General features: G+C 45.9%; 1 long non-coding RNA gene across 1 annotated transcript; it reads right to left on the minus strand.

The window, feature by feature from the left end:
- Positions 1–4,802: 4,802 nt before the first annotated feature.
- Positions 4,803–7,698, minus strand: LOC311614960. The gene is made up of 3 exons (XR_014793723.1): positions 7,588–7,698; positions 7,124–7,174; positions 4,803–5,110 (listed from the first exon to the last, which is right to left on the minus strand). It is a non-coding gene; the product is annotated as an uncharacterized lncRNA (long non-coding RNA).
- Positions 7,699–24,832: the final 17,134 nt, after the last annotated feature.

Below are 24,832 nucleotides of genomic sequence, written 5' to 3' on the forward strand. Positions count from 1 at the left end.
CTTCTCTCCTCGTCTGTGTATGCAAATTAACTCACCATATTTGTTGGGTTAATTTGCATACTAACTCCTGATTGGCTGGTGGGTGTCACAGAGGCATGGTCAATTTGCTTATTTCCTTTTTTATTAGTGTAGTCATTAATAATTTGCTGAGGATAATAACAGTGCTTTTTCTCTATTTCTGCTTCCAAGATGCTAAAGATTCTTCCTCAGGAAATATTCTAGTGTCCTAATATAACATTTGACAGAAATAAGCCAGCTCTCTTCAGAGCAAAGGATGAATCCCAAAATTACACTATCAGAGATGTACAAAAGACCTGTAAAGAAAATGAAACAAGGAACAATGGTACTATCAAATGGGACATACCCATAGCACAGCAGAAAGGAAAATTATTATGTAGATTTTCCCAATTCTCTTTTCCAGCTGTGTATTTTGGAAAGAAGAAAAAGTTCTTCTCTACCTTGTTCTGTAGGAAATGAGGATGACTCATCTTTCGAGTTTTGACTCCAACTTAACATTTCTCCCATTGTTTTTTTTTTCTCCAATTACTTTTAGAGCAGGCAATCCACATCTTTAAACAACATTAAAATTCTAAAGTCCCACAGTGCCCACTCGGCATGGCATAGTGGTTGAGCATCAACCTATGAATCAGGAGGTCACACTTCTATTCCCGGTCAGGACACATGCCCGGGTTGCAGGCTCGACTGCTGGGGTCATGCAGGAGGCAGCCGATCAATGATTCTCTCATCATTGATGTTTCTATCTCTCTCTCCCTCTCCCTTCCTCTCTGAAATCAATTAAAAAGTTAAAAATATATAAATAAAGTCCCATGATTTCATTTCAGGCACTTTATTATCTTACTGGTTCCAGGTCTTGGCTGTTTACTTATTCCCTTCTCTGACCCAATTACATGCAATTAACTTTCTACATTGTATAACACAAACTCTCTAAGTAAAATAGTTCAATGTGAGAATATAACTTTGTGATGAATTCAAGCAATACAGTTGGTCATGTTTTGTTTGTGGAGAAATAGATATTTTCTGAAAGTCACTGCCTAGTAATGTATGTGGAAAGTCACTCTGAATTGTCAAAAGATATATTTCCCCTGCACTCACTTTCCTGTTATCCTCAAAGTATAATTGGCACCATCTGATACTCCATTTATATCTAGATTTTTGTCTCAGAGCAGTTACAGCAATGAAGATTCAAATCACAGGCATGGATGAAGGCCACACGAGCATGAACTAGAAATGACAATGCAAAATAGTCAAATCCGACAGAAAGATTAGACATTGCTTGAGATCATGAGCCCCAAGTGGCCAACCATAAATAAAGGTTCCAAGTTCTGAGACTCAGAAATAGCAGTCTCTTTGAGAGAACATCCAGCTTTCGACTGAGTTGGGAGTTAATGTCCTATAATAATAGCCAAAAGATTTTCTAAAATATATATTTTTTATTTATTACAGAGAGGAAGGGAGAGGGTTAGAGAGTTACAAACATTGATGAAAGAGCAACATTGATCAGCTGCCTCCTGCACACTGGCTACTGGGGATGTGCCCGAGACCAAGGTACATGCCCTTGACTGGAATGGAATCTGGGACCCTTCAGTCCACAGGCCCATGCTCTATCCCCTGAGCCAAACCAGTCAGAGTATAGCCAAGAGATTAGAGAAGGCACAGTGAAACTAATGACATCAGATGTCAGAGTCCTCTTATTTAGACAAGTAAAAAAAAAATCCTCATATTTCTGTTTTGCATGAGGACCCTTAGAGCAGCCAATTGAGGCTCTCTGGTTTAATAGAAATCATGGAGAGAATCTTAAAACAACTCATAAGATTTAACAGGGATTTTAGCAGCTTATTTTGAGTACAGTTTCCAATCTTTAAAAATGTTTAGGTAGCCGAAACCGGTTTGGCTCAGTGGATAGAGCGTTGGCCTGCGGACTGAAAGGTCAAGGGCATGTACCTTGGTTGCGGGCACAACCCCAGTGGGTGGGGGAGGGTGCAGGAGGCAGCTGGTTGATGTTCCACTCTCATCGATGTTTCTAGCTCTCTATCCCAATCCGTTCCTCTCTGTAAAAAAATCAATAAAATATATATTTTTTAAAATAAAAATGTTTAGGTAATCTTCTCCACTTTCCCCAAATCCTAATTCTTGTAGACTCATTAGTGTTGAACCAATACTTTCTCATGTCTCATTTTTTTGTATATGCATTTTTTTCAGATGTATTAAACAAAAAAGAATTCTCCTTATTAAATTTGTAGATAAGTATACTAGTCTACACCTATTAGAGAGTCTTTATCTTCATACTTATCCTATCTAATAAAAGAGTAATATGTAGGAGCCAGGAGCCAGGCTCCAGTGAAGAAGGGCGGGGCACCAAGGGAGGCCCCTCAGATCTGGGTGAAGAGAGGCATGGGCCTGGAGGCTCAGGAGGTGGAGGGGAGGGAAGGAGACGTCTGGGCCAAGCAGCTGGAGCAGGCACTAGGGGAACGCTCCTCCAGAGCACACCAGAAGGGGCATTCGCCCTGCATTGCTGCTCAGAATGGAAGCTGAAGATGGAGGCAGCTGCCTAGGGGAGAAAGGAGACAGTAGAAGGCTTTTTTGTATTATTATTTTTAAAATATTTTTTATTAAATTATTATCTGTGTACATATTTTAACATTGTCCCCCCTCCCATACATACCCTCCCTCCCCAGAGTTTTGTGTCCATTGGTTGCACTTATATGCATGTATACAAGTCCTTCGGTTGATCTATTATCTCCCCCAGATCTCCCTCCCCTCCCCGCTGTAATTTGACAGTCTGCTTGTTGCTTTACTGTCTTTATATCTGACTTTTGGTTCATCAGTTTATAATGTTCTTTAATATCCATAAATGAGAGAGGTCATGTGGTATTTCTCTTTCATTGACTGGCTTATTTCACTCAGCATGATATTCTCCAATTCCATCCAGGTTGCTACAAATGATGAGAATTCCTTATTTTTTATGGCAGCCATAGTATTCCATTGTGTAGATGTACCATGGTTTTTTGATCCAATCATCTGCTGACGGGCACCTAGGCTGTTTCCAGATTCTAGCTATTGTAGATTGTGCTGCTATGAACATAGGGGTGCATATATCCTTTCTGATTGGTGTTTCTAGTTTCTTGGGATATATTCCTAGGAGTGGGATTACTGGGTCCAATGGGAGTTCCATTTTCAGTTTTTTGAGGAAACTCCATACTGTTCTCCACAGTGGTTGCACCAGTTTGCATTCCCACCAGCAGTGCACGAGGGTTCCTTTTTCTCTGCAACCTCGCCAACACTTGTCGTTTGTTGATTTGTTGATGTTGGCCACTCTGACAGGTGTGAGATGGTACCGCATTGTTGTTTTGATTTGCATCTCTCGGATAATTAGTGACTTTGAGAATGTTTTCATGTGCCTCTTAGCCTTCCTTCTGTCTTCTTTTGAAAATATTCTGTTTAGGTCCGTTGCCTATTTTTTAATTGGATCATTCATCTTCCTTTTATTTAGTTGTATAAGCTGTCTGTAGATGTTGGAGATTAAACCTTTATCAGTGATAACATTTGCAAATATGTTCTCCCATACAGTGGGCTTTCTTGTTGTTTTGTTGATGGTTTCTTTTGCTGTAAAAAAGCTTTTTATTTTGATGTAGTCCCATTTGTTTATTTTCTCTTTAGCTTCCATTGCCCTAGGGGCAGTATCAGTGAAGAAGTTCTTTTGGCATATGTCTGAGATTTTGCTGCCTGTGGATGCCTCTAGTATATTTATGGTTTCCCATCTTATGTTTAAGTCCTATATCCATTTTGAGTTTATTTTTGTGTATGGTGTAAGTTGGTGATCTAGTTTCATTCTTTTGCATGTATCTGTCCAGTTTTCCCAACATCATTTATTGAAGAGACTGTCTTGACTCCATTGTATATTCGTGCCTCCTTTGTCAAATATTAATTGAGCATAGTGATTTGGGTTGATATCTGGGTTCTCGATTCTATTACATTGATCTATATGTCTGTTCTTGTGCCAGTACCAGGCTGTTTTGAGAACAGTGGCTTTGTAATGCGGAAAACTACACAACACCGAAAAAAGAGATAGAGGAAGATGTAAACAGATGGAAGAACATACCATGCTCATGGATAGGTAGAATCAACATCATCAAAATGTCCATACTTCCTAAAGCAATCTATAGGTTCAATGCACTCCCCATTAAAATACCAACGGCATATTTCACTGACCTAGAAAGAACTCTCCAAAAGTTCATTTGGAACAATAAAAGACCCTGAATAGCCACAGCAATCCTGAGAAAGAAGAGTAAAGTAGGAGGGATCTCAATACCAGATTTCAAGCTGTATTACAAAGTAGGCTTTTAAAACGGCCAAGACAAGAGTCTCCCAGAGAGGGCGGGAGCCCGCATCATCTTCTTGGTCCCATGGGGCCATTGGTGCTTCTGGAGGAGGAACTGGCCTGCCTCTCTGGAGCCAGGGAGCACGGGCCTCTGAGGTCCTGCGCAGGGAGGTGCCCTGTGCCCCTGAGCTGGGCTTTGGGGGTGGGGCTCAGTCTTGAACCTTTTTCATAACAAACATTTTGTGGTGACTACTTCCCTGTGCTGATTTGAAATCCATTGATAATATAACCTTTTAGCAGCTTATTTTGGGTGCACTTTCCAATCTTTAAAAATGTTTAGAAAAATGTTTATGTGCAACTTTAAGAGAACCATATGCATCCCGTCTGTAACATGAAGGGAGATGAAAAAACATAATTTGTAGTAAAATAACATGCACGCTATTATGACCTGTGAGGGCTGAGGCCTGACTGGCAGAGGTGGTGCGCTCTGGGGAGCAGAGGGGGAAAAGGGGAGGGGCCTTGCGCACTTCTAGTGGCAACACTCCCTAAAATCACACAGCTGTAACCATTCCTAGAAAGTTCACTGGAAATGAAAACCGGCTTTGGGACCGTGTTAAATTTTAGACTTAGATAATTAAACATAGATTTCACCTACATGAGTAGACGGGCCCAGGGACATTTGAGAATCTGGGCGAGGCAGTTCTTCCTTGTGCGGGCTGTGCTCCTGAACACCTTACCCCAGAGCCAGCGGCCTTTGCACCTCCTCTGAGGCTGCAATTACAAAAAGAAAGCCCACACATTTATAAAACGCTCCCTAGGGACTGGTTGAAAACCACTCAGCTAAAAAATGGGCAGAAGAGAAGTGGAGTCCATGTGTGGCTCAGTGGTTGAGGGTCCACCTATGAACCAGGAGGTCACAGTTCAGTTTACATTCAGGGTACATGATCCCCAGTGGGGGACATGCAGGAGGCAGCCAATCCATGATTCTCTCATTGATGTTTCTCTCCCTCTCTCCCTTCCTCTCTGAAATCAGTAAAAAAAAAAAAAAAAAATTTAAATTAAAAAAAAAAAAGAGAGTAGAGAGTAGGGCAGAGTTCTAACCACTCAAAAGGACAGCCACCTTACCACTGAGTGGCTGCCTCCTGGCAGGGCAAAGACAAGTTGACACTAGGAGTGTCATGTGGATAGGAGGCTTCCTAGACTGCAGTGGGCCTCCCTGCAGGGGAGCAGCTGAGTGGGGCTCTCCAGGGAACCCACAAAGAAGTTCCCAAGGTGCTTCAATCTGGCAGCCTGTCCGGCTTTCCTGGAGTCCTGACTAAAATGAGGGAGTGGAATGATGGAAGCCCCTGGAATAGAGGAATCTGTATTCCAGGAATTGAAAGTATCTTGGTGATGTTCATTACCAGCAGAAAAAGAAACAACCGGAATGTCCAAATCACAGATCCGGGTTCAGTGCATTGGAATGCATCTATTCAATGGAATAGTCATGAAAACATGTTTAAAAGAGTATCTTCCTGCCCTGGCTGGTGTGCTCCAGTGGTCAGTTGATTCCTGGTCAAGGTCAAGGTCAAAGGCATGTTACTTGGGTTGCAGGTTCCTTCCCCAGCCTGAGAAGGAAGAGGGGAGTGGGGAGTGGCAGCAACAAATCAATGTGATATATCTTTCTCCCCCTCTCCCTCTGTCTCTCCCTCCCTCCTTTCCACTCTGTTGAAAAGCAATGGGAAAATATCCTCAGGTGAGGAGTAACAAAAATAATTTTTAAAAAGTATCTTCCAATGATATTAACATTGAAAAAAAGAGAATTTGAGAATAAAAAGAATACAAAATTCATACAGCCGTAGCATATATGTTAAAAAGCTGAAAGAAAATACATCAAAATGTTAGTAGGATTGCCTCAACGGCCTGAATTATTGTGCAACTTCTTTTGTCATATTGGTTCAATTTTTGTTCAAGTGTTTTATGGGTGTTACCTTTACTTTACAACCATTTTTTGTTATTGTTAGTTTTTAGTTTTGGGTTCTGTTAAACCTGAAGCACATTGAAATAGTGTGTCCGCATCTGTCACTTGGGCAGAAGCATGTGGGGATGTGGATGTGGGCAAAAGCTCTAATCATATTTACTTCACAAATGCTCAGCTTCTCCACCAGTAGCTACAACTCCCTCCTCTCACCTTTTCATCCTCCAATGTCACTTTCCAGATTCCTGGCCTATATATTCCTTGGGTCATTTATTGAGGTCCTTCCCCCACCACTGTTTGAGTTTCGTCACCCCACCTTCCCCACGTCAGTCCCCTTCCTTCTTCCCCTTACACACAAGATCCTCTCCCCAAAGGACTCTTCCCTTTACACACAATGTCCTTGAGAGGTTTGCGATGCTGAAACAAGACAGAATCCAGGCAATTAAAAGGGGGAAGGTTTTAATCTTATGCTCCCGGGCAAAACTTGCTGGTCTGAGAGTGGGCCAGGGAAGTTCTTGCCAAAAAAGCAGCATAGGTACTTCTTTTATACAGCTGTTTAGTGAGGGGAGGGGGGAGGGCATGAGAGGTGTGGAATTCCTGCCTCAGGCCAGCGGTCTAGGAAGGAGCCAGTTATCTTGCAGATGCTTGCATGGGCTCTGGGCTTCCCCCCTGCCTTGACCTAACATCCAGGCCTTTTGGTGATAGGGGACGCCGAAATCGTCCTGGCTACTTCCTGCTGACCAGGGGTGAAGAGGGTGGGGAATGTTAAAGGCCAGGGTCAGGCAAAGGCGGATGTAGGGATGGAGCAGGAGCTGGTTTACACTCACCCGAGACATTTCCGGGATGCAGGGAGCGGAAGAATTTGAGGATGCAGGGAGCTAGGGGGAAAAAGGCACAGATGAGAATTAGGGGCCCTATCAGGGGTAGGATCCAAGTAGCTAAAGAGCTTTGGAGCCAGCCGAAAAGAGTTGTCCCAGGAGTGTCTTGCACGTAATTCTTCACTCAGCTTAGTCAGGGTCTGCACATTCTGTTCCACCACTCTGGACTCGTTGATGTAGTAGCAGCATTCTTCTTGAAAGAACATAAAGATTCCTCCTCTTTCTGCAGTAAGAAGGTCTAGGGCCTTTCGGTTCTGCAGGGCTATTTGGGCTACCAATGTTATTTGTCGCTGCAGGGAGGCTAATGAGGCAGTAGTAGACTCCAGGGCTATCTAGAGTTTGTCATTGAAATCCTGAGTAGATTAGTTAACCCCCACCCTCCCAGCTAGGCCTATTGAGGCAGCGATACTTACCCCCAACATGACAGAGAGAAAGGTGGCCAGGCAGGCCCAGGGGTTGGATGAATGGAGCAACTAGGCAAGCTCCAACTCTCCATACAAGGCTAGTTGGGAAACTATTGTGACCACGAAGCAAGGTCCGGGGTCAGAGGAGTTTATGCAGTTGCTTAAGGTGCTGTTGCACCAAAAGAAGGTACCGGGCTGACCTTGGTGGGACTGGCTGTGGTGTGGTTTTGGGTACAGTTCCAAGTGACCCATCCACAGTTACCGGGTAGCTGGTCTGATAGCATATCCACGGGGGCAAGGTGGGTTATTGAATTTCGGGTTCCCAGAGGGGAATGCCAGCCAGGGGAGGCTGACATTCACCGTGTCCTTGGATTCCTGGAGGAGTCATGAGTGGGACGGCAGCCAGCAAAGGTCTTTGGAGAAAGACACGTAAAAAGCAGTGCGAGACATTGGGCAGGGTGCGGGTCTTGTTAAAGAATAGTAGAGTGTGTTGGATAAGTTGGAGCCAAGAAGACAGGACTTCTACCCAGGGGGAATCAGGCAGCTTCCCTTTAAGGGACTGTTCTGCCTGTAGGATGCTATTAGAGACCTGGATTTGGGCCTCCTGGGCCATGACATATTCCCGGGAGATGTAGATGGTCCCTGAAGGGATTGAGCTCCAACCACTCCAATACAGTTTTCCCATAAAGCCCGCAACCCATCGCTGGTTCCAGGGGTCCCGGACCCTGATGTTGAAGATCCCGTCCTTCCAGAAAAAGGGGCCAGACCTGACCTCTTTGTAGGCATCATGATGACACAACCTGACCAACAGGAATCCCAATAGGTGTTGACATGTCGATTACACTTGTCTGGGTTCCACTGGTCGTAAGCAAAGCAGGGATATGGTCGGCCACCGTTGGACACTGACCAGAGGTTGACAGCAATCAGGATCTCCGCTTGGCATCCAACCAGAGGGCAGTCCTGAGATCCCACCTGCCAAGTGACTTGTGTGCTGTCCTGGTCATAGGTTTCACAGACCTTGAACCTCCACACATAAGCAAGTGGGGGTGGGTGTAGGTTGCCCAGGGCTGAGAGGAGAAGGAGGAGGGGGAGGGTGGCTAAGGTGGACCCTAATGGGGCCTAACACCTCACATTTATAGAAGTCATGCTGCTCTGGAGTCCTCTTGTCTGGAGAGGTGATGCCACGATGGATCGCCAAGTAGTTTGGCCGCGGTGGGGGTTGTGAGGATGACTGTGTGAGGTCCTGTCCACCTGGGTTCCAAGGCTTTGGGATATAGATTCTTAAGGAGAACTGAGTTCCCAGGCTGTAGGGGTGGTCCTCGTGAGCCTTGGTCAAATGGTTCTGGCCTGGGCAGAAAGCTGTCAGCTTGTTTCCAGAGCAGCTGCCTGTTACCTTGAGCTTTACTTGGGGCTCGGCCAGGGTGATGGGGGTTGTCAAGTCCGGGCATCTTCAGTCTTCAGCCAGTCCCAGCATGGTGAACGGTGGACCATGACCTGGAAGGACGGCTCCTCCACACTGAGATGGAGGGCCCGTCACTTTTCCAGTAGCCGCTTTGACCGCATGCTGGGCAGAGCTTGGTTGGAGCCTGGGGTTGTGGGCATTGTTTAGCCCAGTGGCCTTCGTTTCCGCACTTGAAGCATTCTCCAGATGGCACTCGTCCTTTTGTTGCACCCCCACCATGCACAGTCCCCCTTGGGCCATGCGTGGCTGCCAGCCTTAGAGCTGCTACCAAGGCTTGAGTTTGCAGGTTCACCTTTTGTCGAAGGCGGGCCTCCCAATCTGATTCTGCCTGCTCCTCACGGGCATTGAAAATCTTAAATGCCATATTCACCAGATCCCAGACAGGAGTCTGAGGGCCATCCTCTGCCTTTTTTAACTTTTTTCAAATATCCGGGGCTGACTGCGAAATGAAGTGAGTGGCTAGAACAGTTGCTCCGGCCGGAGCCCAGGGTCCAGATGAGTGTATAAGGTTAGAGCCTCGGTCAGCCTGTTAAGGAAGATCGCAGGGTTCTCATCTGCTCCCTGAGTAACTTCCCTCAGCTTGTCAAAATTAACTACCTTGTGGGAGACGACCTGTAGGCTGGCTATTAGGCACTGGAGCATCTGGTCTCGACGTCAGCGCCCGTCGCCCTTCAGGGGTATCTAGTTGGTACTCCCAGCCTGGTTCCTGACGAGGAACAGCCTGGGTCCCTACCGGCATAGAGGCATCTGTAAGGTGGATCTGATCTGTGTGGTCCGTTGCCGCTCTTAAGACGCTTTCCCTTTCCTCTGATGTTAGGGTGGCAGAGAGAATGACATGAATGTCATGACAGGTGAGGTCATAGGCCTGAGAAAGGTATCGGAATTCCTTGATGAACGTGGTGGGGTTGGTGGAAAAGGACCCCAGCTGCTTCTCAATCTGGGAGAGATCTGACAGAGAGAAGGGAACATGGATCCTGACCACTCCCTCAGCCCCTGCAACTTCCTGGAGGGAGCAGAGGAGAAGAGGAGCCTGGGAGCGGGTGTGCCTGCTGACTAGAGAAGCAGGCAGGGATGGAGGATGGGGGAAGGGGAAGATCAGCAGGTAAGGGAGAAGGTGCTGGGGGAGGGGGTGGCAGAGGGAGGTCTGGGAGTGAGGATGGGGGAAGGGAGAGAATAGATGGTGGGGCAGAAGGAGGCAGGGCAGAAGGAGCCATGTCTAGGGAGGCGGACAAGGAGGCAGGAGAGTCGGGGGGGAGGAAAGATTCTCAGGGGGTTCAGATAAGACGGAAAGTGGAGGGGTGTCGGTAGGCAAAGGGAGTTTCTCGTGAGGTAGGAGAACCTGGGCAGTGGAACAGGAGGAGCAGAGGGAGGGACGGGAGCGCAGATAGAAAAAGGCCTGGACATATGGAACCTCCAGCCACTTCCCAGCTCGTTGGCAGAAATTGTTGAGGTCGGTCAGAATGTTAAAATTGAAAGTCCCATGTACAGGCCATTTTGACCTGTTGTCCAATTCATACTGAGGCCATGCCACGTTACAGAAGTAAATGAGGCGGTTAGGACGCAGATCCTGGGACAGGCCTAACTTAGGCAGATGGGTGAGGAGACACCCTAGTGGCATCTTAGGATCAAATTTGGATCTTTGGTTGCCCATTTTGAAACCTAGGGTCAGTATCAGAGGCCCAAGGACCGGCGTCCCAATCGTTGAGCCAAGACTATGGACCAGGGACCCGAGGGATGGCAGGGGACATCTCCCCTACCCCCTGGGGTCTGGAGTGAGGCCAAAAGGCTAGAAAGCCAAGGGAGACAGGAACATCTTCACTACCTCCCCAGACTTGGACTCTCCCTGGGAGGTCCAGAAGGCTATGCCTGGAGGCAATATCTGACGTGGGCCATGGTTTACAGACAGGAATCAATAGGGTCTGCGACTCACCCCCTGACACTGCGGAGCTGGAGAGAAGAGTGAAGGTTCCAGGGAGACAGACAAAAGGTGGGGGGGGGGGGTAATCCCTGACCTTGAATAGTCAAATGGGATATACACTCCTCCTCCCAGGTTTTGGCTCCAGATGAGAGGTTTGTGATGCAGAAGCAAGACACAGAGTCCAGGCGATTAAAAGGGGGGAGGTTTTAATCTGCGCTCCTGGGCAAAACTTGCTGGTCCGAGGGTAGGCCAGGGAAGTTCGCACCAAAAAAGCAGCATAGGTACTTCTTTTATACAGCTGTTTATTGAGGGGAGGGTGGAGGGCATGAGAGGTATGGAATTCCTGCCTTGGGCCAGCGTCTAGGAAGGAGCCAGTTATCTTTGTCACCATCTACCTTGCAGATGCTTGCATGGGCTCTGGGCTTCCCCCCTGCATCTACCTAACAGTTCTCTCCATGAAGGACTCTCCCCCTTACACACAAGGTCCTCTTCCCTTACACACAAGGTCCTTCAAGGGTTCCCAGATGGGAGAGGGTACAGGCTGGGCTGAGAGAATACCACCCACTCCCCGCCCCCAGTGCACCAGACATCTGGTAGAATTATATTTAAATGGAATTTTAATATCCAAATACAGTCATTCATACCAGTGTGAAAAGCATATGAAGCATAACACGTGTATGCAATTGGTTGGTAGGGATTTAGTTTGTTCATTTAGCTGCAATAAAATTGTCTCTGACACTATGTCAAATTCAGCTACCTGTAATGATTGTACATTTATTCAAAGCACATAGGACACTGCCTAAATAATACAGCAAAAATGACACGTCTCCCAGAGTTTTATATTAGAAAGTACAGGAAGCTTGAAGACTTCAATACTTCATATGTATATGCAGGTCTAATGCCCATAATAAACACAGTTGTGTTTCTCCACAAAAAATGCATGATTATTAACATTAGGTGGAGTAAACAAAGACTATATATAGCTTCACATGTGATTTTGCGACAAAATGAATGGAAATGAGGGCAGGTTTTCCCCTAAATGAGTTGGAAACAAAAATTTTTATTTCCAGAGCATTGTGGATTTTGGAGTTACAGAAAAGGGTGTGTGGAACTGAGAGTATAACCATGAGAAAATACTTACAAATGGATGTTCTAGAAGTCAAATGAACAAATTTGAGGCAACATAATAGAAATTCTACTCAGAAATAGCATGGGAACCCCAGCGATAACCCCCATAAAGGCCTCTATGGAAGCCATGCCCCTATTACAGTGGGTCAGCCAGGTCCAGGGGCCCGAACATCCCATTTTGATGCTGCAGAAGGGAAAGTCGAGCTGATGGGAAGCAATCTCTTTAGCATCAAGAGTCTACAGTGTCTCCTAACCTTCCTGCCCTGTCTTCCCCAGCTGCCACTCTGAAATGCTAGGAGCCAGCATGACAAGCCGAGTCCTTCAGATGCTTTTAGTATTAGTGCACTTCAGTCAGCACAGAAACATAAGAACTTATTGGTGCATAACTACAAAAAAAAAAAAAAAAAAAAAAAAAACTAACACTGCTCCTAATGCTTTCAGTTATTTCTGTGTGGTGATAACTCCATAATGAGGAAACTGCAGCTCAGGAGGTTTAAATCAACTGCCCGAGGTCACACAACCAAGACAACAGGGGCTAATCTCACAGTGCCCAGCCATGCTGGCTGGATTGCATTCCTTTAACTTGCTCACATACTTTCAAGTCCCATTCCAACAACACCAGGCTCTTTTTGCCTGCAAGTGTCCCCCTTAGCCTCCTCACCCCAAGCCATCTTTACCTCATTAACAGCTTAAGTGTTACCTACTCAGGGAGGCCTTCCCTGAATTCCTCAGACTAGATCCCACACTTCACCCTGCTGGTGACTCATAGCACATTGTATTCATCATTCAGTGGCAGTTAAAATAATTATGGAATTATTTATTTAATATCTGCCTTCTTGGCCAGAACTTAAGCCCTGCAAAGACAGGGTCCCTGATTGTGGTGCTCATTGCATTCCCACTACAAGAGCTTAACAGTGCCTACTATCTGGTTAGAAGCTTAGTAAAAGACCACCAACGAGGGGGAGGGACCATGGTGGTGGTGTAGGTAATTGATACTCCCATCCTCCCACAGCCACATCAAAATTAGAACAAACCCCAGAACAGTCATCATTCAGAATTGCCTAAAATCCAGCTGAATGGAAACCCTACAACTAGAGAAGTAAAAAAGAAGTAGGATGGGGTAGAGGCAAGGAATGGGCTGGTCAGACACCCACGTGTGGCATGTTTTTAATTGGGAGGGATATCTTGGCTGCAGAAGCCCTCTGTGAGGAGCAAGGGGTCCCAACCCCACACTGAACCCCTCAGCCCAGGGTTCTAGTCCTGGGAAGAGAAGTCCCCATAACTTTGGGATGTAAAACCCAGTGGGGATTGTGGCTAAATGACAGAGGCTGCTGGAGACCCAGGCAGTTCCTCTTAAAGAACCAATGCATAGATTTACTCAAACTCACTCCCTCTGAGCTCCAATAGTGGGGAAGCAGCTTGGAAAGATCCAGGGGATAAACTAAATAGTCTGGAATCAGGGAAAGAACTGGGGGCAGCTTTTTCCCAAACAAAAGTGTTGACAGAGGCCATTGTTCCTTGCTGAGACCTCTGTGCCACAATGCCAACAGGGAGTCGCCATCAACTTGGCCCACACTGTTCACCCAGCCCCGGTGATTCCCTGAGACCCCACCCAATTTTCAGTGGCTTTTTCATATGAATAGCCCGTCCTGGCACAGGCTTCAGATTTTTCTAAATTCTTTTAAACAAGCAGCAGCTGGCCTCAGTGTATCCCATACCTCTTGCCAAGTGGTCCCAGGCCCTGCATTAGCAACAACCTGCCTTAGTTCATAGTTTGGCCTCTCTTGGGCACCTCCAATCCCAACACAAGTAGCAGCAATCCGCAGATTTCTCTATAGCTTGTGCCAGCCCTAACCCTAACCCCACCACATACATAAAAGACGTTCTCAAGGAGCAGATTCAGTAAACACCAAAGCCCCACAGAAGCAAGTCCTGCTCCAGGGGAAGGGGGGCGTCTCCTGCACAATAACTCTTCCACTGTAGTCACAGCTGGTCCTCACAGCCAGTTGGCCTGGGGGTCAATCCCTCCCGATTATGCCAACAGCAATGAAGGCTCAACTACAGCAAGACAGTGCATGCAGCCTACACAAGAGCACACCTAGATTGCCCAGCTGAGGTGATTGGGGAGGCTCATCCACTGAGCCCTACTGGACACCTACTGCATAAGGCCACTTACCAAGACTGGAAGACATAGCAGCTCTACCTAATACATGGAAACAAACACAGTGAAGCAACCAATATATGAAGACAAACATGTCACAAATCAAAGAACAGAAGAACTAAATGGAATGGGAGCAAACAAGCTATCAGATACACAATTCAAAACAATGGTTATAAGGAAGCTTAAGGAACTTAAAGAGAACTTAAAATAATTTCGTGAGTTCTTAAAGAATCTTAGTGAGAATGTAAACAACATAAAAAAGGAGCAGTTAGAAATGATGGATACATGGAGAAACCAAGATGACTTCATAGGTAAACACCTAAACTGCTGCCTCGCACAACAATATTAAAACTACAACTAAAAGACAAAACAGACACCATCCAGAACCACAGGAAAGCTGGCTGAGTGAAAATTCTACAACTAGAAGGAAAGAGGAATGCACATTGAGACTCAGAGGAGCTGCAAAAGGCTGAGGTATGGAGACGCACGTGCAGAGAGGACAAGCGGCTGAGTCATGGGCAGCTGAGGGTGTAGTTGGCTTTCTAAAGCAGGAGGGAGACAGAAGCTCCTGACTGCACTGAACTCCAGTCCTGGGCGAGACTCTGGGGAAACAAGACTCATTCGGGGGGAATCTGGACTGTTAGGAAAAGAGAAAGCACACTGAGACTCGGGAGCTGTGGAAGGCAGAGGTCCAGAGGAGTGCGTGCACAGAGGACTGACTGCTCAGTGCATAGATGGCTGAGAGTGTGGCTGGCTTTCTAAAGCGGGAAGGAGAAGGAAGCTCCTGACTGCGCTGAACTCCAGTTCCAGGTGAGTTTCTTGGAACACAGACTCATTCAGGGAGAAACTGGACTGTCTGGCAGCAGGTGAAACCCAAGGACGGCTTTCTCTCAGAAGTGCTTGCAGCAATTTCTGAGGGACACTGAGAACCAGGGGCTCATAGGGCAGGGCTGACAGGAAACCAAGGCTGCCTGTTCCACCCTGAAACTCCGCCCCATCCAAGCTGAGCACAGAGGCTTTTGCAATTTTGTAAGTCTTATCCCATAAGGGTGTCTCCAGCACAGAAGTTATCCCAGAGTAGACACAACTGATCCTCACAGCCAATTGGCTTAGAGGTCAATTCCTCCCAGTGATAACAATAATCAAGACTTAACTACATCAAGGCTGAGCACACAGCCCACAAAGGGTGCACCAAGAATTTCCACCTCAGGTAACTGGGTAGGCTGAGGCACTGTGCCTTATAGGACACCTACCACACAGAGCTACTCTACTAACTCAGGGAAGCAGTGAAAATGTGGAGACAAAGAAACAGATCACAAATGAAAGAAATGGAGGAAAGCAAAAGACTGGATATAGAGTTCAAAACCACAGTTATAAGGTTTTTCAAGAATGTCCTAGAAAAGGCCAATAAATATAGCAAGACCCTCGAGGATATGAAAAAGCACCAACTAGAAATTTAACATACACTGATTGAAATAAAATATATATATATATATATATATATATATATATATATATATATATATATATATATACACACTAAAGAGACCTAACAGCAGACTAGAGGACTGCAAGAATCAAGTCAAGGATTTGTGCTGAAACCGGTTTGGCTCAGAAGAAGACTTTGAGATGCCACATAAGGCTTATCACAAGGCACACAGCTATCCTTGTCAATTAGTAAATGTTTTCCTCAGCACAGAGCCTATCTGAAAACTATTTGTTAATGCCAAATTTTCAGAAAACAAACAAACATCACAAAGCATACAAGGAAACAAGAAATTATGCCACATTCAAAGGAAGAAAGTAAAGTGGCAGAAACTGTCCCTGAAAAAAACACAGGAATCAGAATTATGAGACAAAGACTAAAACAACTGTTTTAAATATGCTCTGAGCCAAAGGAAAACACAAAGAACTGAAATAATAAGGAAAATAATGTACTTTAAAAAGTAGAATAACATCAAAGAGATAAAAATATAAAAATGAACCAATCAGAAATTCTAGAGTTGAAAATATAATAATTGGATTGGAATGTTCATTAGAGGGGTTCAACAGTAGATGCAAACAGGAATAATCAGTAGTTAAAAACAGATCATTTGAAATTATGGAGCTTTGGGAGCAAAAAACATACACAATAGAATGAAGAAAAAACTGGACAGAGATTAAGAAAGTTATGGAACATCAGCCGAAACCGGTTTGGCTCAGCGGTAGAGCGTCGGCCTGTGGACTGAAAGGTCCTGGGTTCGATTCCGGTCAAGGGCATGTACATTGGTTGCGGACACATCCCCGGTGGGGGGCGTGCAAGAGGCAGCTGGTCGATGTTTCTCTCTCGTCGATGTTTCTAACTCTCTGTCCCTCTCCCTTCCTCTCTCTGAAAAATCAATAAAAATAAAAAAAATTTAAAAAAAGAAAGTTATGGAACATCATCAAACAATATATGCATTATGAGAGTTCCAGAAGATTAAAAGACAAAGGAAGGAGAAAGGAGCAAACAGGTTATTTGAAACTTCCCAAATTTGAGGAAAACCATGGATTTACAATGAACCAAGAATCATAATGAACTCTAAGTAAGATAACCCAAAGAGGCCTACACTAGGATACATTATTATCAGACTCTCAACAACCAAAGTGAGAATCTTGAAAGAAGCAAGAAAAAAACAACTCTTTATGTACAAGGATCCTCAATAAAATTATCAGCAAATTTCTCAGTGGAAGTCTGAAGCCACTCACTCCTTCAGTGTTCCTGTAGGTCCAATCTCCGGAGAATGGGCCAGGCACCAACAAACCAACAATGCTGGCATGATCCCAATAGCACCACCAATCTCCTGGAAGTCAGCCTGGGGCACTGCAGTTGCTTCACCACCCTAGACACTCTGCAAGGAAGAAACAATATAAAAGCATTGATCGCTGAAACCGGTTTGGCTCAATGGATAGAGCGTCGGCTTGGGGACTGAAGGGTCCCAGGTTCGATTCTGGTCAAGGGCATGTACCTTGGTTGCGGGCATATCCCCAGTAGGGGGTGTGCAAGAGGCAGCTGATCAATGACTCTCTCATCGATGTTTCTAACTCTCTATCTCTCTCCCTTCCTCTCTGTACAAAATCAATAAAATATATTTAAAAATAAAAAATAAAAATAAATAAAAGCATTGATCAAGTGGCTCCCAAACCGGCATGAACATCAGTGGGACGGATCTGGATCCCGGGCCAGCAAGGGCATCCTACTGCCAACTCGCCCAAAGTGCTGATTGTGTCCTGCCCCTACCCCCACCCCCCTCAGGATGGGTGTCAAGATGTAGAGCTCACAGTTGGCGAGTGCCACTATGATAGCACAAGCCTCTCCCGATCAGGACCAATTGGGTGCGAACCCACAGAAGATACAGTGGAGCCGAAATGAGCAGGAGCAGCAGGCAAGAGTAGCAGGTGGTACTGGACTGCTGGTTTTGGACTGATCCTTGCAGGCCACCCTGAGAACCCCACCCATGCATGAATTCATGCACTGGGCCTCTAGTATATTTATAGGGTTGGCAGGTGAGTAGTTAAGGGTGATCAGGCAGGCAGGCAGAATGGTTAGGGGTAATCAGGCAGGCAAGCGATTAGGAGCCAGTGGTCCCAGATTGAGAGAAAGAAATGTCTGTCTGCCACTTTAGGTCCTATCCCAGCGGTCCCAGATTGCAAGAGGTGCAGGCCAAGCTGAGCGACGCCTCCCCCCCTCCCATACATGAATTTTGTGCACTAGACCTCTAGTTGAGAAATGAAAACCACATAGTCATATCAATTGATGCAGAAAAAGGATTTGACAAAATCCAACATCCTTTCTTGATAAAAAAAAAAAAAAAAAAAAAAAAAAAAAAAAAAAAAAACCTCTCAGCAAGGTGGGAATATGTTGGGAGCCATCAGAGTTGAGACAAGCAACTCTGTGTTAAGAAAATACAACTCCATCTTAGAATTAAGTTCCTTCTAGCAGAAGTTATGTGGTGCCCTGAGGGTTTGGCCAGAAGCTAAAGATTAACCTGAGGCTTAGCACATCTTGCTCTGGAGGATCTCTGCAACATCCCCTTCCTGATCCTCCCCCATAGCTAGCCCGGCCTTGGAATGTTACACCTTGGAATGTTACACCGCCCTGGCAGTTAGCCAATCCTGTGTTGCCAGGTACCTTACCACCTTGTCACTCAGTGCCTAAACCAATTATACACTGTCAAAGACCCCGCTACATAGGCAACCCTGCCCCCCTTTGTTCCTGCTGTATATATACTGCCATTCCAAAAATAAAGTTTGAGGCTTGATCAGAACTTTGTCTTGCCTCCATTTCTCCGTGCCCCTGTCCCTTCTTTTCATCCTCCACAGGTCCTCCCTCTCCCCACGTTGCTGTGTCCCACGGGTCGGGGCATATCTGGCGCCCAACGTGGGGCGAGCGGACCCCTATGGGGGACACCCACTTGAGAAGCCCTGGCCAGGCACCCCTGAACCTCCACGAAGTCAGCGTGAGCTAGGTTCATCTTGAGTCGCCACAAGGTATTGACCCGTGAGTGAAGACTCGTCTTTGATCACCGTGGGACTAGCCGCCCTGCGAGATTGATCTGTTGAAGGTAAGTGGGTGATCATTATGGGACAGGAATTTTAGGGCTCAGGGAGTCCCTTCAGGCATGGAGAATTAAGGCTAGAAAAAAAAAGAATCTTAGAAATGAAAGTGCTCTTTAGAGTGAATGTTGAAGTCTATGTGATCACAAAATAATGTTGTTTTTTGTTGAAATTAAAATCTTAGTATATGTATGGAATTTAAAATCTGTAATAAGTGGAACTCCACTGCTGAAACTGCCTCTGATGCGGATAAATTCAAAGGCAGCTGGAGAGGGCAGGGTTATCTGCTCTCCCACATTAAGATTACTTGCAATAAGACTACTTAATGCCTTGTTTAAAAATTATAAGAGAACTCACAGGGAAATGCAAATCTTGGCCAAATTGGGTATTAGTTATTATTTCAGAAAGCCAAAAAGGAAGAAAAAAATTGAGATCTGTCTATCTTTTAAGCATGAAAAGAAATTCAGCCAGATCTGTTGCTGATGCTTCCCCTGAAGTAAGCAGAATGTGAGGGAAGGGAGAGACAAGAGGCGATCCAATATAGAAGCCCGCTCTCCTAGTATAATAAATTAAAAGTTTCCTTTCTTGGAGAATCCAAGATGGCTGCTCGGGTAGACACCTAACCGCAGCAGCACACAACAATTTCAATGGAATACAACTAAAATGTAGAGTGGACATCGCCCAGAGCTACAGGTATTCGACTGACTGAAAATTCTACAACAAGAAGAAAAAAACAGAAGGAAAATCAGAGGAGCTGAAAAAAAGCCTAAGGTACGGAGACATGCTGTGCACTCGCACGCACGCGTGCAGAGAGGTCGCAGCCGGAGAGGAGAAGAGGGCTGGGTGCTGCCCGGCGTTCCCTAGCAGGAAGGAAATAGAACCCCCAGCCTGGGCTGAACCACCGAACCGGCAGTGCTGAGCCCCAAGTTATGGGCCAGACCCTGGGGACCCAGGATCCGGCAGGGGAAGACGGGGCTGTGAGGCGGAATCCCAGGCGAGCAGCGAAAAGCAGGGCCCCCGGAGTCGCGCGCACACTGCGCGCAGAGGACTGAATGTTGACCCTGATGCTGGATTACCCTAGCCGGAAGGAACAGGGCCTCCGGCGGCACTGAGCCTCAGTCCGGACTGCTCTGAACCCCAGTTCTGGGCCAATCCCTGGGGACCCAGGCTCAAGTAGAGGGAGACGGGGCTGTGAGGTGGAGTCCTGGGAGAGCGGCGAAAGGCCGAGCCCCTGGAGTCGCGCACATTGCTTGCAAGGGAAGGAATGTTGACTCTGATGCGGGATTGCCCTGGAGGGAAGGAAACAGGAGCCCTGGCTGTGTTGGACCCCAGTTTCGACTGCTCTGAACCCCAGTCCTGGACCAGACCCTGGGGACCCAGGCTCGGGCAGGGGGAGACGGGGCTGTGAGGCGGAATCCCAGGGGAGTGGCGAAAAGCGGAGCCCCCAGAGTCGCGCGCACTGCGCGCAGAGGACAGTCTGTTGACTCTGATCCTAGACTCCCCTAGCGGGAAAGAGGAAGAAAAAGCTCCAGACTGGAGGAATGCGACAAGGAGCAGGAGCCCCTGCAGTATACCGGCCAGCCGGGCGCCGGCAGGGAGCCGGGCGACGGGGCCCTCGGGGGGGGGGGGGGGTTGCCCCTGAGCCTTCGACCTCTGAGCGCGTGCAACGAAGCCAAGGCCTTGGGCTGCTTCCTGGGCGGCGCCGACCCTGGCAACAGGCTGGAGCAGCGCAGGAACCCACGGAGAACAAAGGGGTGCCACAGGCCAACCTGCTGAGCTCCCAGGACAAGGAGGAAGAAACCAAAGAAGTTCTCAATGTGAAGAAATCAAGTGAGAGCAAAAGATAGTAAAATTACTTAAGAAAGAATACAAAGAAGATCTTGAAAAATCAAAGACTAAGTCAGAACTCAACTCACCAGCCAACATTGCAACATATATGCGTTTAAAAAAAAGGACAGAATGTTGGAACAGCGGCGGCCAGGCCTAGAGTGCCCAGGCACAAGGCAGTGGCAATCGGGCCCGGAGCAGCAACGGCCAGGCCCCAGAGCAGCAGCAGCCAGAACCAGAGCAACAACATACAACACTGGAGCAGCCAGACCTGGGGCAGTGGCAGCCAGGCCTGAGGCAGAGGCAGCCAAGCCCAGGGTGGCCAGTCCAGGAACACCCAGACCCGGAGTGGCCGGGCCTGGAGAAGCCAGGCCCAGAGCAGCCGGGTTGGGAGCAGCCAGGCCCAGAACAGCAGTAGCCAAGCCCGGAGCATCCAGGCTGGGAGCGGCCAGACTCGGAGCGGCCGGGCCCGGGGGAGCCGGGCCCAGAGCAGCCGGGTCGGGTGCGGCCAGGCCCGGAGCAGCAGCTGCCAGGCTGGGAGCGGCCAGGCCCGGAGCAGCCGGGTCTGGTGCGGCCAGGCCCGGAGCAACGGCTGCCAGGCTGGGAGCGGCCAGGCCCGGAGCAGCGGCTGCCAGGCTGGGAGCGGCCAGGCCCGGAGCAGCCGGGTCGGGTGCGGCCAGGTCCGGAGCAGCAGCTGCCAGGCTGGGAGCAGCCAGGCCCGGAGCAGCCGGGTCGGGTGCGGCCAAGCCCGGAGCAGCGGCTGCCAGGCTGGGAGCGGCCAGGCCCGGAACAGCCGGGTCGGGTGCAGCCAGGCCCGGAGCAGCGGCTGCCAGGCTGGGAGCGGCCAGGCCCGAAGCAGCCGGGTCTGGTGCGGCCAGGCCCAGAGCAGCGGCTGCCAGGCTGGGAGCGGCCAGGCCCGGAGCAGCCGGGTCGGGTGCGGCCAGGCCCGGAGCAGCAGCTGCCAGGCTGGGAGCAGCCAGGCCCGGAGCAGCGGCTGCCAGGCTGGGAGCAGCCAGGCCCGGAGCAGCCGGGTCGGGTGCGGCCAAGCCCGGAGCAGCGGCTGCCAGGCTGGGAGCAACCAGGCCCGGAGCGGCCTGGCCCCGAGCAGCCGGGCCCAGAGCAGCCGGGTCGGGTGCGGCCAGGCCCGGAGCAGCAGCAGCCAAGTCCAGAGCAACTAGGTCGGGAGCGGCAGTGACCAGACCCGGAGCAGCTGGTTGTGGAACGAACCAGAGCAACAGAGGCCAGGCCCGGAGCAGCCAGGCCCGGAACAGCTCGCTCCTTGCCTGCCCCTGCCCCACGGCTGCCTCTCAGACATGGCTGGAAACTTTTGTGGGAACTTGAGGGTCTGCTGAATCAAGTGATGAAGGCTTAGATCTGGATGTGTTGAGTTAGTATAGGGCTGGGATGTTGATCTGTGAGTGCCTTGGGTGGGGCCTGGATGAGGCTGGTTGACCTATTTGGAAATGTCTTTTGTGTGAAATGTATCATTGGGCATGTGGAGGTATTATTGATATGAGAAAATGCTAAGTAACTGATTTACTATCTGAAAAGGGATTTACTATCGGGGAAAGGGAGGGAGGAAGAGACTGAACATAAACTGCACCTATGGATGAGGACAATGGGGGATGGGGAGGGGGCGGAGGGTGGGGTGGGAACCTGGTGGAGGGGGGAAGAAATGAGGAACCTTTGTAATAATATGAACAATAAAGATTGATTTAAAAAAAAAATCCAAAAATAAAATAAAATAAAATAAAATAAAATAAAATAAAAAATCAATAAAATATATTTTAAAAAATGTAGATTTCTATGACACACGATCTGTATATTGCATTGTTTAAATAACAAGACCTCATTTTCTTGATGTAAGGATTACGTTGACTAGAAATAAACTGAGATACAGAATGGAGACCCAAAAAAAATAAATAAATAAAAAATAAAAAAATAAAAGTTTCCTTTCTTGCCATAAAAAAGTTTTAAAAATTTAGAAATGCGTCTGGGATATCTGTGCACGTGTGAAGAGAAAGCTAGTATAAGACAGAATGCGCGCACGTCCGATTTCGGATATTAGATAAGTCTTGAACTAGCCTTAACTCTTTACAAGAGCTACAGAAATGAAAAACCCAGAACTGGTTCTTTTTCCTGAGAAAAACAGCGAAAAAGTCTTTTTGAAAGAAATTCAAGCTGATTCCAGCAACAAGATTTGCATTTCCATAATAAAGAGTAGTTTTCAAAATGCTAGTATACCTTATTAAAAAGTTAACTTTTAAGGCCTTCAAGAAAATAAGTAAATTTGTCTCTGTCATAGAATTTATCCAAAGTAAATACTTTATTAATTATAAAGATCTAAGTAGTCCAGGTAACTGGCTACATCCTTTATTGAGGGAGGAAAGGGTACAGGCCCTTCCCCCAGCAGACAGTTAATATAGTGTCCTGCCAGTAGCCATCTTAAAGAATGTGATAATTTACAGTCGAATAAACAAAACCTAGTTTCCCAGAGACACTGGCAAATAAAAATTAAAGTTCAAATTTGCCTCATAAAAAACCTAAAGGACAGAATTGAATCTATTAATTGATTATGTCTTGTATTTTTCTTAAAAATATAAAGTATTATTAATCTAAGAACTACTATATATATTTGACTTGCCAGCTTTAAAAGTACAAAGTACAAATAAAATTAGGAGAAATTATAAAGTTGTGGTGATTAAATACTTAAAGCATAAAAACTTATTTTTAAGAAGATAAAATATTATATTTCCTCTAATAATTAGGAATTCAAAATAAATTGCTTATTATTGATCTAATTAAAAAGAGGATCAATTCTGTGATCTCCACCAAAAATTTTTCTATACAAAAACTAGCCTAAATCTAATTGATATCTTAAGATAGTAATAGATAATAATAACAGATATTAAAATATTTAAATCATATATAGATATTTTTTTGATGGTTTTTTCCATGTTAAAATTTCAAGGCCTTAACAGAGATAATTCTTGGAAAGCTCCAAGGGCCCGGAGTAATACAAAAAATTTATTCTCTCTTCTTATAGGAAAACTTTTTAAAACAGATCTAATATACTTGAAATTCCATGGAAAGCCTTATCAAATAAAAATTAATAGATATATATTAAATATTATAAAAGTTTTCGCCTATAAAAAAAAGCAAAAACAATTTATTTCTTAAATATAGCCAAATTTTTCAACAGCAATAAAATTTCAAGAAAGATAAAAGCCATGCTTTTGGATCAGACCAATAAAGTATCAAACCTATAAGTTTTACTGAATAAGTTTCTTTGCCATTATTTTTTTAAATTAAAAATACCTACTTAAGTTACTTTATAAATTAGCTTTTACAATATAATCAATGTCATATAAATTAAGTTACATGAGAAGCCAATGTTTTATAAATAATTGAATCCTAACTATATATGGCCGCCTACATTTTAATTAAGCTAAAGGCAAGGCAACATTTGTGGCTTATGAATTCAGAAGTAAATTTGCTTTATTTTTAAAGTAAAGATACCTTGCCATGATAGCAGTCAGCACCTGTGCATTGCTACAGGTTGCCCAGGACCAAGGGCAAGGAAGGTCAGTGTACACACCCTTCTACAAAGAAGTCAAAATACTTAATATTTTATATTCTACCGGGAACCCTAGCTTAGGGGCTTGATTTATCTCTAACACAGAGAATAGTATTAACAACCACATTAAAAGAAATTTTTTTTCTCAGGTATTAACCATTTTTACAGATATATCCAGTTCTAGAAAGGCTAGATATACTACAGCAGAGGAGCAAAGGTCCTTCAAACCTCTTATATTTCAATAGAAATACAAGCTCTTATTTATACCTTAACAGATTTTACTACAAAGCCCATCAATCTATAGTAATAGTACTTATATGGTAAATATAGCAAAAATTATTAAAACAGCTATTATAAGGCACATTAATTCAGAGGAACTTTTCATTTAATTTTCAGTCTATAAAATATTATTTGAGAATGGCAATTTCCATATTTTGTTATAAACAATGACCTCAGTATATTATCCAACTTCCTATACCAACCTTAGAAATAAATCCCCAAGGACTTAAACCTAATCAAATCTAATAAAATAAATATCACTCAATAGTAGAAAGAGCCATTCGTACTCTTAAGATCATTTTAAAAACAAAAAAGGGGGAGACAGAT

Source organism: Pipistrellus hanaki (genome assembly GCF_964339955.1).
Source record: "Pipistrellus hanaki genome assembly, chromosome: X".
NCBI lineage: Eukaryota > Metazoa > Chordata > Mammalia > Chiroptera > Vespertilionidae > Pipistrellus > Pipistrellus hanaki.